Source organism: Protopterus annectens, chromosome 2.part1 (genome assembly GCF_019279795.1).
Source record: "Protopterus annectens isolate FY-2018-M chromosome 2.part1, PAN1.0, whole genome shotgun sequence".
In the NCBI taxonomy this organism is placed as follows: domain Eukaryota; kingdom Metazoa; phylum Chordata; order Ceratodontiformes; family Protopteridae; genus Protopterus; species Protopterus annectens.
The window spans coordinates 928048712-928062318 of NC_056729.1; the positions used below are offsets into that span (position 1 = coordinate 928048712).

At 41.8% G+C, this 13607-nt stretch overlaps 1 protein-coding gene across 1 annotated transcript in view; it reads right to left on the reverse strand.

The window, feature by feature from the left end:
- Positions 1–13607, reverse strand: part of SRD5A3 (steroid 5 alpha-reductase 3) — a 304080-nt gene that overhangs the window by 119765 nt on the left and 170708 nt on the right. The window lies entirely within an intron of this gene.

Consider the following 13607-nt stretch of genomic DNA (forward strand, 5'->3'; position numbering starts at 1 on the left):
CATTTTTTTCACAATTAACTCATACAGTCGAATACACAAAAGTATGCACTCATCACAGAACCTTTACCAAAATCATAAATGTGCAAAAGCAAATAAAATTAATGGAAAGGAGAGAGGAGACAATAATACCTGTTACAAGGCAGTCTCTCTTTCAGATCTGCTATTACTGCACATGTTTGCCTGTACTACAATAACTTTAAAGGATGTCGTACAGCAGTATACATCATTAAGACAAAATCCCAAGAATTAGCACTATGTAGTTAAGACAATGGAACTTAAGCAAAATCAGAGCTAAAACAAGGCTAGTGAACAAAATCTATAGAGCCTGGTTAAGAAAGGCTTTAATTTTAAATATCACAAAGAAGTTTACACTTGAAAGAAAGGATGAAAACTATAAATCTTAAATCAATATAAATTTGAGAAACGAGTAAACATGTTCCTCCCTTAGTACTTCAAGTCCACACGACCCCTTTTAACTTGCTGCTATATGCCTGTTTCAACAAACACACCAATCAAAATATGTAATTATCTACAGTTTCTATTTAAGGCATTAAATAATTATATTATTAACACCATTTTACTGCACATAACAGGCATGGAAATTGTCCATTAGAACAATAACTGCCTCAAAAACTTCAGCTATAACAAAAACATGTTTTACTTTTACAATCTTGAACTATCTATTCACCAGTGCTACAAAGTGTATATGACAGAGATATATTGTTCCACCAGGTGGCTCTATAAAACTATTATAGCATACAAAACTTCAAATACGCTAAAAGGAAAATAGCAATATTTTACTAAAACACAAAAATGTATTTAATAAACATCGCTACTTTTTATTTAGTCCTTGACTTTAAAGTTCTGTAACAGAAATAGCATTCATTATACAATTTCTCAATCTCCTTTTCTCCAGTAGAAAGCTGCAATGTCCAAACTAAAAAAAAAAAAAAGTTCAGAAACATTTTTATGCACATTACGAAATCAGATGCCTACTATTTTGTTAGAAGTTGCCTTCTTAATGTTTTAAGTATGTTACCTACAGACTGCTCTTAAATTTTTTTAATCTCTGTGCATACTGACTTGCAATGACAGCAGTGAGCACTCAACTAAAGGACAAAATGCTAAGAGTAAGAGTTACAACATTCACCATTTTTGTGTTTAAAACACTTGTGAATTTGTAGTTCGTATATGTATATGTATGTTTGGTTTTGTGTGTGTGTGTGTGTGTGTGTGTGTGTGTGTGTGTGTGTGTGTGTGTGTGTGTGTGTGTGTGTGAGGGAGGGAGAAGAGGCCAACACTTTGACTCAAAGGACCCTCTCTAGGGCAGGAATGACCAACACCACAAAGTGTCCAGTTTTCTCTCATGAAGAAAATTGTCTGATTCAGGTTGAGAGAAAAATGTTTCCACTTTATATAAGTTAGCAACCATGGACTCATCCAAATCCAGGACACTGCTAGGATATTACCTAACAAGGCAACAGGAGTCAGTCATACAGGTAGGGGTATACAAAGTTCCTTCTGCAGGGCCTCTGCCACAATACCTAGCACATTAGTAAAAATTCTGAGCACAAAGGAGAGATAAAATGGCAGCACCCAGAATGAATTACAAAAAGTTTCGGTGCAGACCCCCTACACTGGTGTACAGCGACAGTCATCCCACTCCACAAAGGGGGAGCCACCACAGACCCCCGGAAACTACTGCCCCATTAGCCTAACGAGCCTGTTCTGCAAGGCTATGGAGCGTATCATCATGGAACTTATAAACAATGACATTGGTAATCTCCAAACTCAGGACCCCACCCAGTTCAGGTTTGTAAAAGGCAGATCAGGTCTCCTAAACCAGATAGACTTCTTTGAAGCAGTCACCAAAGCCGTAGATGAGGGTAAGGTGGTTCACACAGCCTATCTAGATCTCGCCAAGGCTTTTGACACCATCCTCCACTCTGGAATTATAGATAAACTCACTAAACTAGGTATAAATCCCTATGTCACAAGATGGGTTGCCAACTGGCTCACTGACAGAACCCACACTGTAAAAGTAGCAGACTCCAAATCCAGCTTCAGACCAGTGACAAGTGCAGTACCACAGGGTTCAGTCCTGGGTCCTCTCCTGTTTGGTATCTACTTCTCTGAAGTACAGGCCAACACAGAAGGTCTTTATTAACAAAGTTCGCAGATGACTGCAAACTAGGAGCCATAATCAAAACTCCAAAAGATGTGGACATCCTACAAAAGGGCCTTGTTGAGACAGATGCCTGGTGTCAAAGCCATGGACTCAAGCTCAATGCCAAAAAGTGCATTGTCATTCCTTTTGGTAAAAACTTAGTACCCATGAACTACCACATAGGTGGTAGTCTACTTAACACCAAAAGTGTGATAAGAGACCTTGGGACACAGGCGGACAGTAGTCTCTCCTTTGATAATCACATCGCCACAGTAGTCAGGAAATCCTTCTATGTGGCACACCTCATCACAAAAGGCTTCTCATCCAGGAAAAAAAGAGGTCATTGTTCCCCTCTACTCGTCACTCATTAGACCCATTATAGAGTACAATGCCCCTTTTGGTATGTACCTCACAAGACATCTACAACAACTGGAAAGGCCACAGAAATACCTCACAAAGAGGATTACCGGCCTCAAAGAGATGCCCTATGCAGACCGTCTCAAAAAACTGCAGCTTTACTCCATTGCACATCGCCTACTCAGAGGCGATCTCTGCCTAACACACAAAGCTATGTCAAACCCAGAGCTTTTAGACATGCTCCACTTAAAGAAATCCCAATCCCTACGAGCTACATGCTCTAGGGACCTAAACCTCGTCACCACAATAAACAGAACATGCTGGAGGGATAGATTCCTGTCCCAGAGACTTCCCATACTCTGGAACAAACTATCTATCTATATCAAACAAAGCTTCTCATTAGCACTCTTCAAAAAATCTTGATGATTGGATGGGAGATAGGAAATTCACCCTGGGGATCACTTCTGTGGCTCTGCTCGACAGTGGCACAGGAAAATAATTTTCTTGGGTGGCGAAAGCCAGGGTACCTTTGGCTAGGCCTATATAGGCCCTAGGGCCAACAGCCTAGTACCTACCTATGAACCTATAAACCTATTTCTGGTGACATGATGCTAGAGCAGATATGACACCATTCACCATCCACACAACTCACATACGAAATGTGTTAACATTCAAAATGATTATTTATTAAAGTCTCTATTACTGGGCACTTTACATTAACAGAAATCCTTAAAATAACAGAAGACAGAGTGTAAAGATTAAATAAAAATGAGGTTGGTCAAACATCATAAGCCACAAAAAGCCATTTAGCACTGGGGAGTATTTCAGCTATCCTGGCAGTACATTTGAAAGTTGTTCCTGATAAGCAAACAAACAAATCTCTGACAACTCTAGCAAGCTTCTGGAAAAGTTAACGTCTCCATGGTGGCTATGTGAAGGGGGCAAAAAGGCAGAGAACATGTCAACACCTCTAAGGGTATGGATGCCGAAGTTATACAAGGCCACAACTTTACAAATGATTCATCATGCAACTGGCAGTCATTGCAGACTATGCACCAGAGATTGTGTAATATGGTGGAAAAGGGGAAACCAAGGAAGTAGCCAAGCTGCAAAGAGTTCATTTCTGAGTCTAGTAGCCCTAGGTACAATGCAGGGCAGCAGTTCAAACAGGATGAAACCATGGCTTGCACAACTACAGGGAAATCCAAACATGATGTACAATGCTTAATAAAGGTGACATCCCTAAGATTCAATCAGGAAGACAAAATCACAGCTACAACCTAGTTCTTAAGTGGAAGTCTATCAGCAGTGGCACCTACATTTCAAAACTTTTGATACAAATTCCAGTTGGTTACCATTACTGAAGAAGTTAAAGGACAAAAAATGGGAATAAGTTTCTAGATACTTGTGAACAGCCATGGCAATCTTCTAGGAGGTGTTCAGCTTCAGCCACTTTTGATGATTAATTCATGGATGCATTCCAAATCGTCTGCTAGCATATTTGCTGCAGATTCCTGTGAGAAAGAGAGGTAAAGCTGCGTACCATCAGCATACCAATACTATGCTGATTTTGAAATCCGCACCATATATATTTTTGTCTATGAGAGATTAAGATGAGGAATTTACCCAAGAAACTGCTCTCTTCATTCATCCTAATAAGTAGCAGGCAAATCAGTCAAAACTACTGCAGTTCTGCGATAATGTTGGATATGGTCTAAAAGGATTTTATGATCAAATGTGTCAAACTCTAAATCTAAAAAGTCCAAAACTAAGTAAAGGCATTGATTCTTTGCCACAGGGAAATAATTAAAGACCCCCCCCCCCAATCAGGGCCACTTCACTACTTCATCTGACCCAAAACCAAACTAGAATTATAGGCATAGTCGCTCTTAAAGATTCCCTTCTTATTCCTTGTCTTTTTCTCTCTTTCATCCCCACTTCTCATCCAACCAGCATATCTCCTTAATACTTTCCCCTACTTATACTCCCTCCTTACCTACCTACTGTTACCTCAACCGCTCCACAATCAGAACTTTTTCTACTTATGTTTTTCCTGATTATTCTGCTTACACTCTTCCACCTCCTGCTCTGTTTTTTGTTTCTGCCCTAGTGACATTCAACCTCATTTATGGCAATATACATACAGTAACCATGTGCATTATCACTGCCGTTCTATCTCCTGTTATTACATTACAGATATTAAATATCTTTGACTTACACTTTAGAAGTTCTGTTATCTTACATATGATAAATGTATTCACAATTTTTCAATATTATCTGCAAAGTAATCCTTAAAATATTTTATTTTTTTATTGCTGTTCATTATAAAATGTATTTTATGTGGAGCTTTTCATCCTGGGCCTCTCCTGAAAATGGGACTTGTGCCCAGTGGGACTTTCCTGGCAAAGAAAAGACAATCAATCAATAAGTAAATAAAGACAAAGATCCAATTTTTGTTAAGGACGTTACTAACAAATTGCTTGTTCAACATAGGTCAACAGAAAAATCATCTTTCTAAGGATGAGAGTAACCAGTGCCTTACTTAAACTATATGAAACCACCTATCATTATGAGAAGATGAGATGATCTGGTAAAATATTGGGCTCAGCACCTCAAGCAAGATATCACTAGTCTAGTAAAGTAAGGTATCCATTACACGGGTAGTTAAGTGAAAAACTGGAAGCAAGAAATCAAAATCATTGTAAATGGGAGTAGTAAACTCACCTAAATTCCAAGACAATATACATACACGTGTGTGAACACATGCTCTCACCCCCTCAGGACCACTCTAATCTGTGAGTGTACAACGTAAAACCTCAAGGCTAGTGCTGTAGCAAACAGAGACAGGATGACCATAACTATATTCAATGATGGTCTCCAGCTGGCAAAACTTTGAAGGGTGAGAACACATCCTGACTGTATTCCTTTTCTTGTCTTTTTATTTTACTCACCCACCTTTTTAGATTGTACTTTTAAATGTGCAATAGTAATTTCATTTCAGAACAAAAAAAGGATCATGCTGCTAAATGCTAGGAGCTTACACCAAAAACTGCACTCCCTGGAAGCACTTCTGTCACTAGAAGATGAAGATGTCGGTGCAGTCTCAGAAACATGGTTCAAGGCCTAAGAGAGTACCCCAGCCTTGCAAGGCTACAATGCTTTCCACACCTTTAGACCACAAAATGAAGGTGTGAAAACCAAAGGAGACAATGTTTCAATCTATATTAGAGATACATTCCCCTCCCATTTAGTCAGATTGGATAACTCCTTGGAGTTATTCCAGGTTCAGGTTACAGTGGGTAAGACCCACATTCAAGTCATAGCCAGTTATAGATCCGCCTCCACGGGTCACAACACCAACGAAGCTTACTTGACCAAATTAGAGACAATCCAAATTTTAACAAACACACTGGTTATGAGGGATATCAATTATCCCACCATTAACTGGGAAACCTACCCTAGCCCTAACTCAACTCTTAATTCATATGCCCTAGTGCAAATTGTCCATACCCCGACAGGAGGAGCAAACATTCTAGATCTGGTCCTCACCAACATGTCAAATAGATGCTCTACCCCAACCATCGGACCCTCATTAGTTAAAACTGAGCACAAATCAGTCATCTTTGAGCTGATACTAACACCAGAACTCACAAAGGGTGAAATCAGACTAAAAAACTTCTCTAAGGCAAACTATACCCTCCTAGGTAAAGATATAAATGCATTCCAAGCCCCACCACAAGCTGGAAGTGGTAACTACTCTGAAGCTTACACTAAAGCCCTGTACAATCATCTGCATAAGTGTATAAACTCGGCTGTACCAGAAAGAATCAAAGCCAGAGCCGCAAGTAAAAACAAGCTGCCATGGTGGACATCTAGCATCAACAAACTTTACAATAAATGCAAAAAGTTGCTGTTCAAGAAAACAAAGGCAAGGCCTCAACAATGGAAAAGTAGCCTCATCAGCCTCAACAGGCAAATAAGACAACTTGTCAAATACTCCAAGGTCTCCTTGAAGAGAAACTTAGCAAATACAGAGAAGGATAACCATAATGCCTTTACAGCTACGTATGTAACCTAAAGTGTAGGTCCCAAGCATATGCAGAACTAGTGGCCCACTATCACACACACCGACCCCACAGAGATAGCAAACCTGCTAGAGGACAGGTTTGGTTTACAATTTACGTCACCTCACAGTAAGACGCTGTCCGGTTCGACTCTCAGTTAGAGCTTCTTCTGTGTGGAGACATGCGTAAATGGGCGTACCTTCGTTGAAGGTTGTGCGTCAGGGCTGGCAACTCAATATGTAAAAATCAACTGCCAATCATTAGCGGACCAGAGTTCTGCTGTGGCGACCCCTAACCGGGAAAAGCCGAAAGTCACAACAACAAAAATCCCCTCCTAACTTACAACAAACCTTCCCCCAAACTCCCCCCCCATCTGCATATCTGAACAGCATGTCCTCAAAGCCTTGTTCAAGGCAAAAAACACAGCCTCTATGGAACCTGAAAACATCCCAGGCTATCTTCTAAACAAGCTAAAACATAAACTACCATCACCACTTACTACCCTCTTTAATCACAGCCTAACCACAGGTTTTCCTCCTGCGGAATGGAGAAGAGGAACAGTTATTCCCCTTCACAAAGGTGGTCTAGCAAGAGACCCATAAGCCTGACGAGCCTCATCTGTAAGGCCATGGAATGTATCATTATGGACCTAATAAATAAAGACATTTGTGAACTCCAATCCATGGATGCTACACAATTTGGCTTTGTGAAAGGCAGATCATGCCTGTTAAGTCTGGTGGATGTCTTTGAAAATAGGACCAAGGCCACCGACAAGGGCAAATCTGTACACATAGCATAGCTTGACTTGGCAAAGGTTTTCAACACAATCCCACATTCAAGCATTACTGATAAACTTAGCAAAGTGAATGTAAGCCGCTTTGTTGTAAGATGGGTTGCCAAATGGCTCACAAACTGGACACACACTAAAAAAAGTGGGTGACTCCACATCAACCAGCAGACCTGTTACCAGCGGGGTGCTACAGGGTTCAGTGGTGGGCCCCATACTGTTTGGTATATACGTCTCAGACGTTCAGGTCAAAACTAAGGGGTTGTGGCTGACCAAGTTTGCAGATGACTGCAAACTAGGTGCAATCACTGAGTCACGCTCTTAAAATGAATGCAAAGAAATGCATCATCATTCCCTTCGAGACAAACAATGGCCCTTCACACTATCAAATCAACAATATCCTAAGTACATGAAGTGGCAAGAGACCTGGGATCACAAGTTGAATGTAACCTTAAATTCAACTACCATGTGTCTACTGTAGTAAGGAAAGCTTTCTACATAGCACATTTGATTATTAAAGGCATCACCTTGAGAGCAAAAGAAGTTATAACCCACCCCCCATACTTGGCATTTATCTGGCCCATAATGGAGTATAATGCCCCTTTCAGCATGTACCATACAAAACACCTGCAGCAATTAGAGACCTCAGAGGTTTCTAACAAAGAAGATCAAGGGGCTCCAGCATGCTTCTTGGACAGACAGACTAAAGTCCCTGTCACTATACTCTGTATCATCTACATTTCTTAGGGGAGACTTATGCCTGGCATACAGAGCAATCCAAGACCCAAACCTAATGAACTTGCTGCATATCTGTAAATCAAAGGGGACAAGGGCCACCTGTTTCAGAGACCTAAATATGGCTTACGACTTAAATAGGACATGCTAGAGAAACAGATTTATCTCCCACCAACTGTTGCTTCTTTGGAATAGGCTACCTAGTCATGTGAAACAGCACCTCTAGGACACTGTTCAAAAAGACCCTGGATGAGTGGCTGGGGCACCATAAATTCTTATTGGTAATAGTGCCAACAACCCTCTTGGACATGGGCAGTCATTATCAAATGAAATCTTGGGTATTAACTAATATTTCTATAGCATTACACTGGGATGAAATGGCTAGGCTTGAAAGGACCTCCTGGTTGATAGCCTAGTAATCTCCTATGATCTTTAGCTACTGACCCATAATCCTGAAAAGTGGGGGGAAAGCTGATGTGATTCCCCTTCACAAGAATGGGAACAAAAGATAGGCTTAAGGAAGACAAAAGTACGTATTATTTCATAGAAAATGTAATTAGTGACTAGAAGAGCTTTTCTGAAGAGTAGAAGCATTTCACAGTTTTGATTACAGTACAAGGATGCATAAGACAGAAAGTTGTTGTGTCTTTTGGCTTATCCCAGTTAGGGGTCGCCACAGCGTAACTCCGGTACGCTAATATTTGGTAGTGGATTTTTACGTGCCGAGTTGCCAGCCCTGAAGCACAACCTTCAACGAAGGTACGCCCATTCACGCATGCCTCCACACAGAAGACACTCTAGCTGAGAATCGAATGGGACAACGTCTTGCTGTGAGGCGACAACGCTACCGCAGCAAAAGTAATTCCTATAATGTTAAGGTGAAAAATAAAAGTTATATTATTACCATAACTAGGCACCTGTGTTGTCCTTTTTCATTCTTCCTCAACGTATAGGTTTCAGATCGGACTCTGCTGCTTTTTTTCCAAACTCTTGGATCTGACTCTTGAGCTCCTCCCCTTACCCATAATGCCCCTTACTTCTGAATTACCTCAGATCAAAGTTGCTGTCACTATATAATAGATTAGAGTACAACTTACAAAAAGAAAAAGAACAGCGTAGAGGTTCAAATAGGAACACTGGTTCCAAAAACTATCAGGTCACTCCCAAAGATAGGAAAGTGCTTAGGGGGGTCGGAAGTTGAGGAAGAATGAAAATGGACAACACAGATGTTTAGTTATGGTGAGTACATAACTTTTAATCTGATGTTGTCATTTTCATTCATTCCTCAGCATATGGGACAGAGTCTCCAGCTACGATAACCCCAGGTGGCCCTCAAGGAAGGATGTTGCTAAGTACCATAAAACCAAAAACAGCCCTGTTCCTGGAGATGATGTCCAACTAACAATGAGCGATAAAGGTATGAGCATTGGACCAAGTGGCTGCAGCACAAATGTCATCAACTGAAGCTCTGGCCCAGAAAGCAGATGATGTGGCCATAGATCTATTAGGTGAGCTTCTGGATGTCTTGTTAGAGATAAACCACTCAAAGAACTCTCAAAAGAAGAAATTCCAAAGACATGCATCTGGAGCATTTCTCCCTGGGCCTCCGCTAAAAATAGGGTCTGTCCTAATCGGACTTTCCTGATCAACAAATACAAGTAAATAAATGAATGAAGAGTAAACATGAAATACAATACGAAATCCATCTAGCTAAGGTGATTTTTAGATGCTGTTTTTTCCAATTTCTGATAGGCAAAGGAAACATAGTTGGTAAGTCTTTCTAAAATTCTTCGTTCTATGAAGATAAAAACAAAGCTTCCTATGTACATCCAAAAGGTGAAGCATGTATTCTCTCCTCTATTGGAGAAATTTGGAAAGAAGACTGGCAAATTGATGACTTGGTTGATGTTTGTTTCAGAGGTTATTTTTGGTAGAAAGGATGGATTAGTATGTAAAGTAACTATCTTTATGGAAAATCAGATGAGGCGGTTTTGAAGAAAGTGCTTGCAGTTCAGAAACTTACCTAGTGGAAGTAATAGCCACAAGGAAGATTGTCTTCCAAGAAAGAAATGCGAGGTCAGACTTGACTGAAGGCTTAAAGGGGGATTGACCCAAGCTCTGCAACACAACTATGAGATCCCAAGGTGGAGAAGGATCTTTAAATCGGAGAATAAGCAAAAAGGTACCTTTAAGGAATGCTTTACATAGTCTTTACGAAGCTAGAGGGGAAGCATTATCTTCAGTGTGATAATCACAAATGGCTGCTAGCTGAAATTTGATGGTGGAAAAACTAGCACTTTCTTGAAAAAAATGAGGCTAGAAAATCCAAAACAGCAGGAATGGGAGCAGTAAAGAGGTATAATTGTCTCTGTTGTGCCCAGTAGGAGAATGTACTCTATTTACTTCTGTACATCTTCCTGGTCTAAGTTTATGGGATGGTAGTAAAATTTGGCAAACTGGAGAGGAAAGCCTGGACTGCCTAGCCATCATCAGAATTGGAGAAACCATGTGGTCAACTTGAGGCCTGGAATGTCCAGATGAGGCATCCCAGAGGAATGAGATACCAGATCTGGACTGGAGTCCAGTGTCCAAGGAGAACATAGGTGAGACCACAGAAAGGGAAACCAAACTTGCAAAGACTAAAAGGGGACAATGAGGATAACCTTGTTCTTCAACCAGAGTGCTTTCTGAAGAAATGTGAATATTAGAGGTAGGGGAAGGTAGGCACAGGAGACCGGAGGGCCAAACGTGGACTGCAGCATCTCTTGGTGGCTCGCAAGAGAGAGAATTTGGGTGAAAACTGCTGCACTTGTTGAGGTGTGAGATGAAGAGACTGCAGCAAGACTGACCCCATCAGTGAGAGATCCTTTCTGCCACTGTATGATTGAGACCACTTGTGAGGCATCAGAATAGTTCTGCTGAGCTTGTCAGCCAGAATGCTGGATTTCCCCGGTATGTGGAATGCTACCAGAAAGCAGCTGGAGGAGACCACCTACTGCCAAACTCTCATTGCTTCTCGGCAAAGGGGTAGGATCTGGTTCCCCCCTGTTTGTTGATGTACTATAGTACTGATATATTGTCAGTCTGGATGGCAATTGTTCCTTGAGGAAGAGAGTTCTGAAAGGCCTACAGTGCTAAAAGGACCACTCTCATCTCCAAGACATTTATATGTAAATTAGTCTCTTCTGGGGATCATGTGCCTTAAACAGTCCATCTCAAGAAATGCCCCCCTCACCCTAATTTGAAGGCATCCATGGTCAATACAGCCTTTGGGAGAGGGAGGGTAAACGGATGTCCTGAGAAATGTTGTTGGAATGGATCCACCACAATAGGGAGTCTCTGCAAACCTGAGGAAAGGTTTTATAGGATGACTCAAAGGCTGTCGAAGAATCGACCACTGCACTGCCATATTCCACTGGAGAATTCGAGTGTGAAGGTGAGCAGAAGGGTAACTGCTGCAGCCATGGAACCCAAGGCCTAAAGTACCAGCTTTGCTGGAGGGGTAAGGATGTGATAGAATCTGACTGACATGCAGTCTTCAGGAATGAAGTCTGTTTTCTGGTAGAAAGGCCAACTGATTGACTGTGTCCAGGCGAGTTCATATGAACTTCAAGACTTGAACTGGCTGAAGATGTAATTTTGGAAGACTGACTGTGATTCCCTGGGACTGACAGACAAATTAAGTAATCCCTGGCTTCTAAGAGTAGATGCCTGGTTGGAGCAGTGAGGAGCCATTTGTCCAAATAAGGAAACACTATGAATCCGCTCAGTCTAATATGAGCTGCTACACTGCTATACTCTTATGAACACTCTGGGGGCTGTGGTGAGATAAAAAGAAAAGGACTCTGAACTGGTAATGACTGGCCCCCAGCTGAAAGTGCAAATACCTCTGAGAACATCTGTTCATTTTGATATGATGGAACTCATCTTGGAAGTTTATGGAGCACATCCAGTCGTCCTTCTGCAGAAGAGGCAGCATGGGCTGAACCTTGACCACCCGTAAAGTACAGCTGTGTAAAATTTTATCATAATGGTAAATGTCCTTCTCTTTACTGTTGCAGTATTCATTACAATAGGTATCCCTGCCAGGGTGGCCCGACATCCAGCCAGTACACCAAAGCCTTTAGGTTGCTTTAAGGTACCATGTACATCACACGTATGCTCCCTGCGCAGCATACAGCATAAAGGTGACATACGGATGTACCATCCTCAGAACTGACAGCCCCAGTAGGAACGCCAGTCCAAGAGAAAAAAAAAAAAAAGGTAATCAGTACATACAGAAGAGAAATGTATGGTTTACTGTGGTTAAATGTATGGTTTACTCCCTTTGGTGTACTGGCTGGACCAGATGGCGTCCCGGGTTGCGTCCTACATGAACCCCAAGAAGAACTAATCCCTCAAGTAAAACTGCTGTACACTCTCAGCCTCACTACAGGATATGTGCCCAAAGAATGGCGTACAGCAACAGTGTTCCCACTCCACAAAGGTGGCGCTTCTGCGTACCCTGAAACTATTGCCCCATAAGCCTGACTAGCCTAGTCTGCAAGGCTATGGAGAGGATCATCATGGAACTCATAAACAAAGACATTGGGGACCTACAGACACTAGAACCTACCCAATTTGGCTTTGTCAAGGGCAGATCCTGCCTTTTGAACCTGGTTGACTTCATCGAAACAGTCACCAAGGCCATAGATGAGGGGAAGGTAGTCCACACAGCCTATCTGGACCTCACAAAGGCATTTGACACAATACCCCACTCGGGCATCATAGATAAGCTATCCAGCCTAAATATAACCCCCTATGTCACAAGATGGGTCACAAACTGGCTCAAAGACAGAACCCACAGAGTCAGAGTTGCTGGAGCCATGTCAGACTCGAAACCGGTCACAAGTGGCGTCCCACAAGGTTCTGTCCTGGGACCTCTCTTGTTCGGTGTTTACTTTTCTGAGGTACAGGCCAACGTGAGAGGACTATGGCTCACCAAGTTCACAGATGACTGCAAACTGGGCGCCATAATCAACTCTCCAGCTGACACAAACATCCTTCAAAAAGGTCTCGCAAGACGGATAACTGGTGCCAGAGCCATGGTCTAAAGCTAAATGCCAAAAAGTGTATAGTCATACCCTTTGGCAAAAACAATGTGCCCACAAATTACCACATATGTGGTAACCCATTAAGTACAGAGAAAGTAATTAGGGATCTGGGGACTCAAGTTGATAGCAATCTCTCCTTTGACAACCACATTGCCAAAGTGGTTAGAAAGACCTTCTACATAGCCCACCTCATCATGAAAGGATTCACATCTAGCTCAATAGAGGTAATCGTGCCCCTTTATTCATCCCTCATCAGACCCATCATAGAATACAATGCCCCCTTTGGGATGTACCTTACCCGACACCTGCAGCAATTAGAAAGACCCCAAAAGTACCTCACCAGGAGGATCAAGGGACTCAGATGCCATCTGCTGCTCGGTTAAAAAAACTCCAGCTCTACTCAG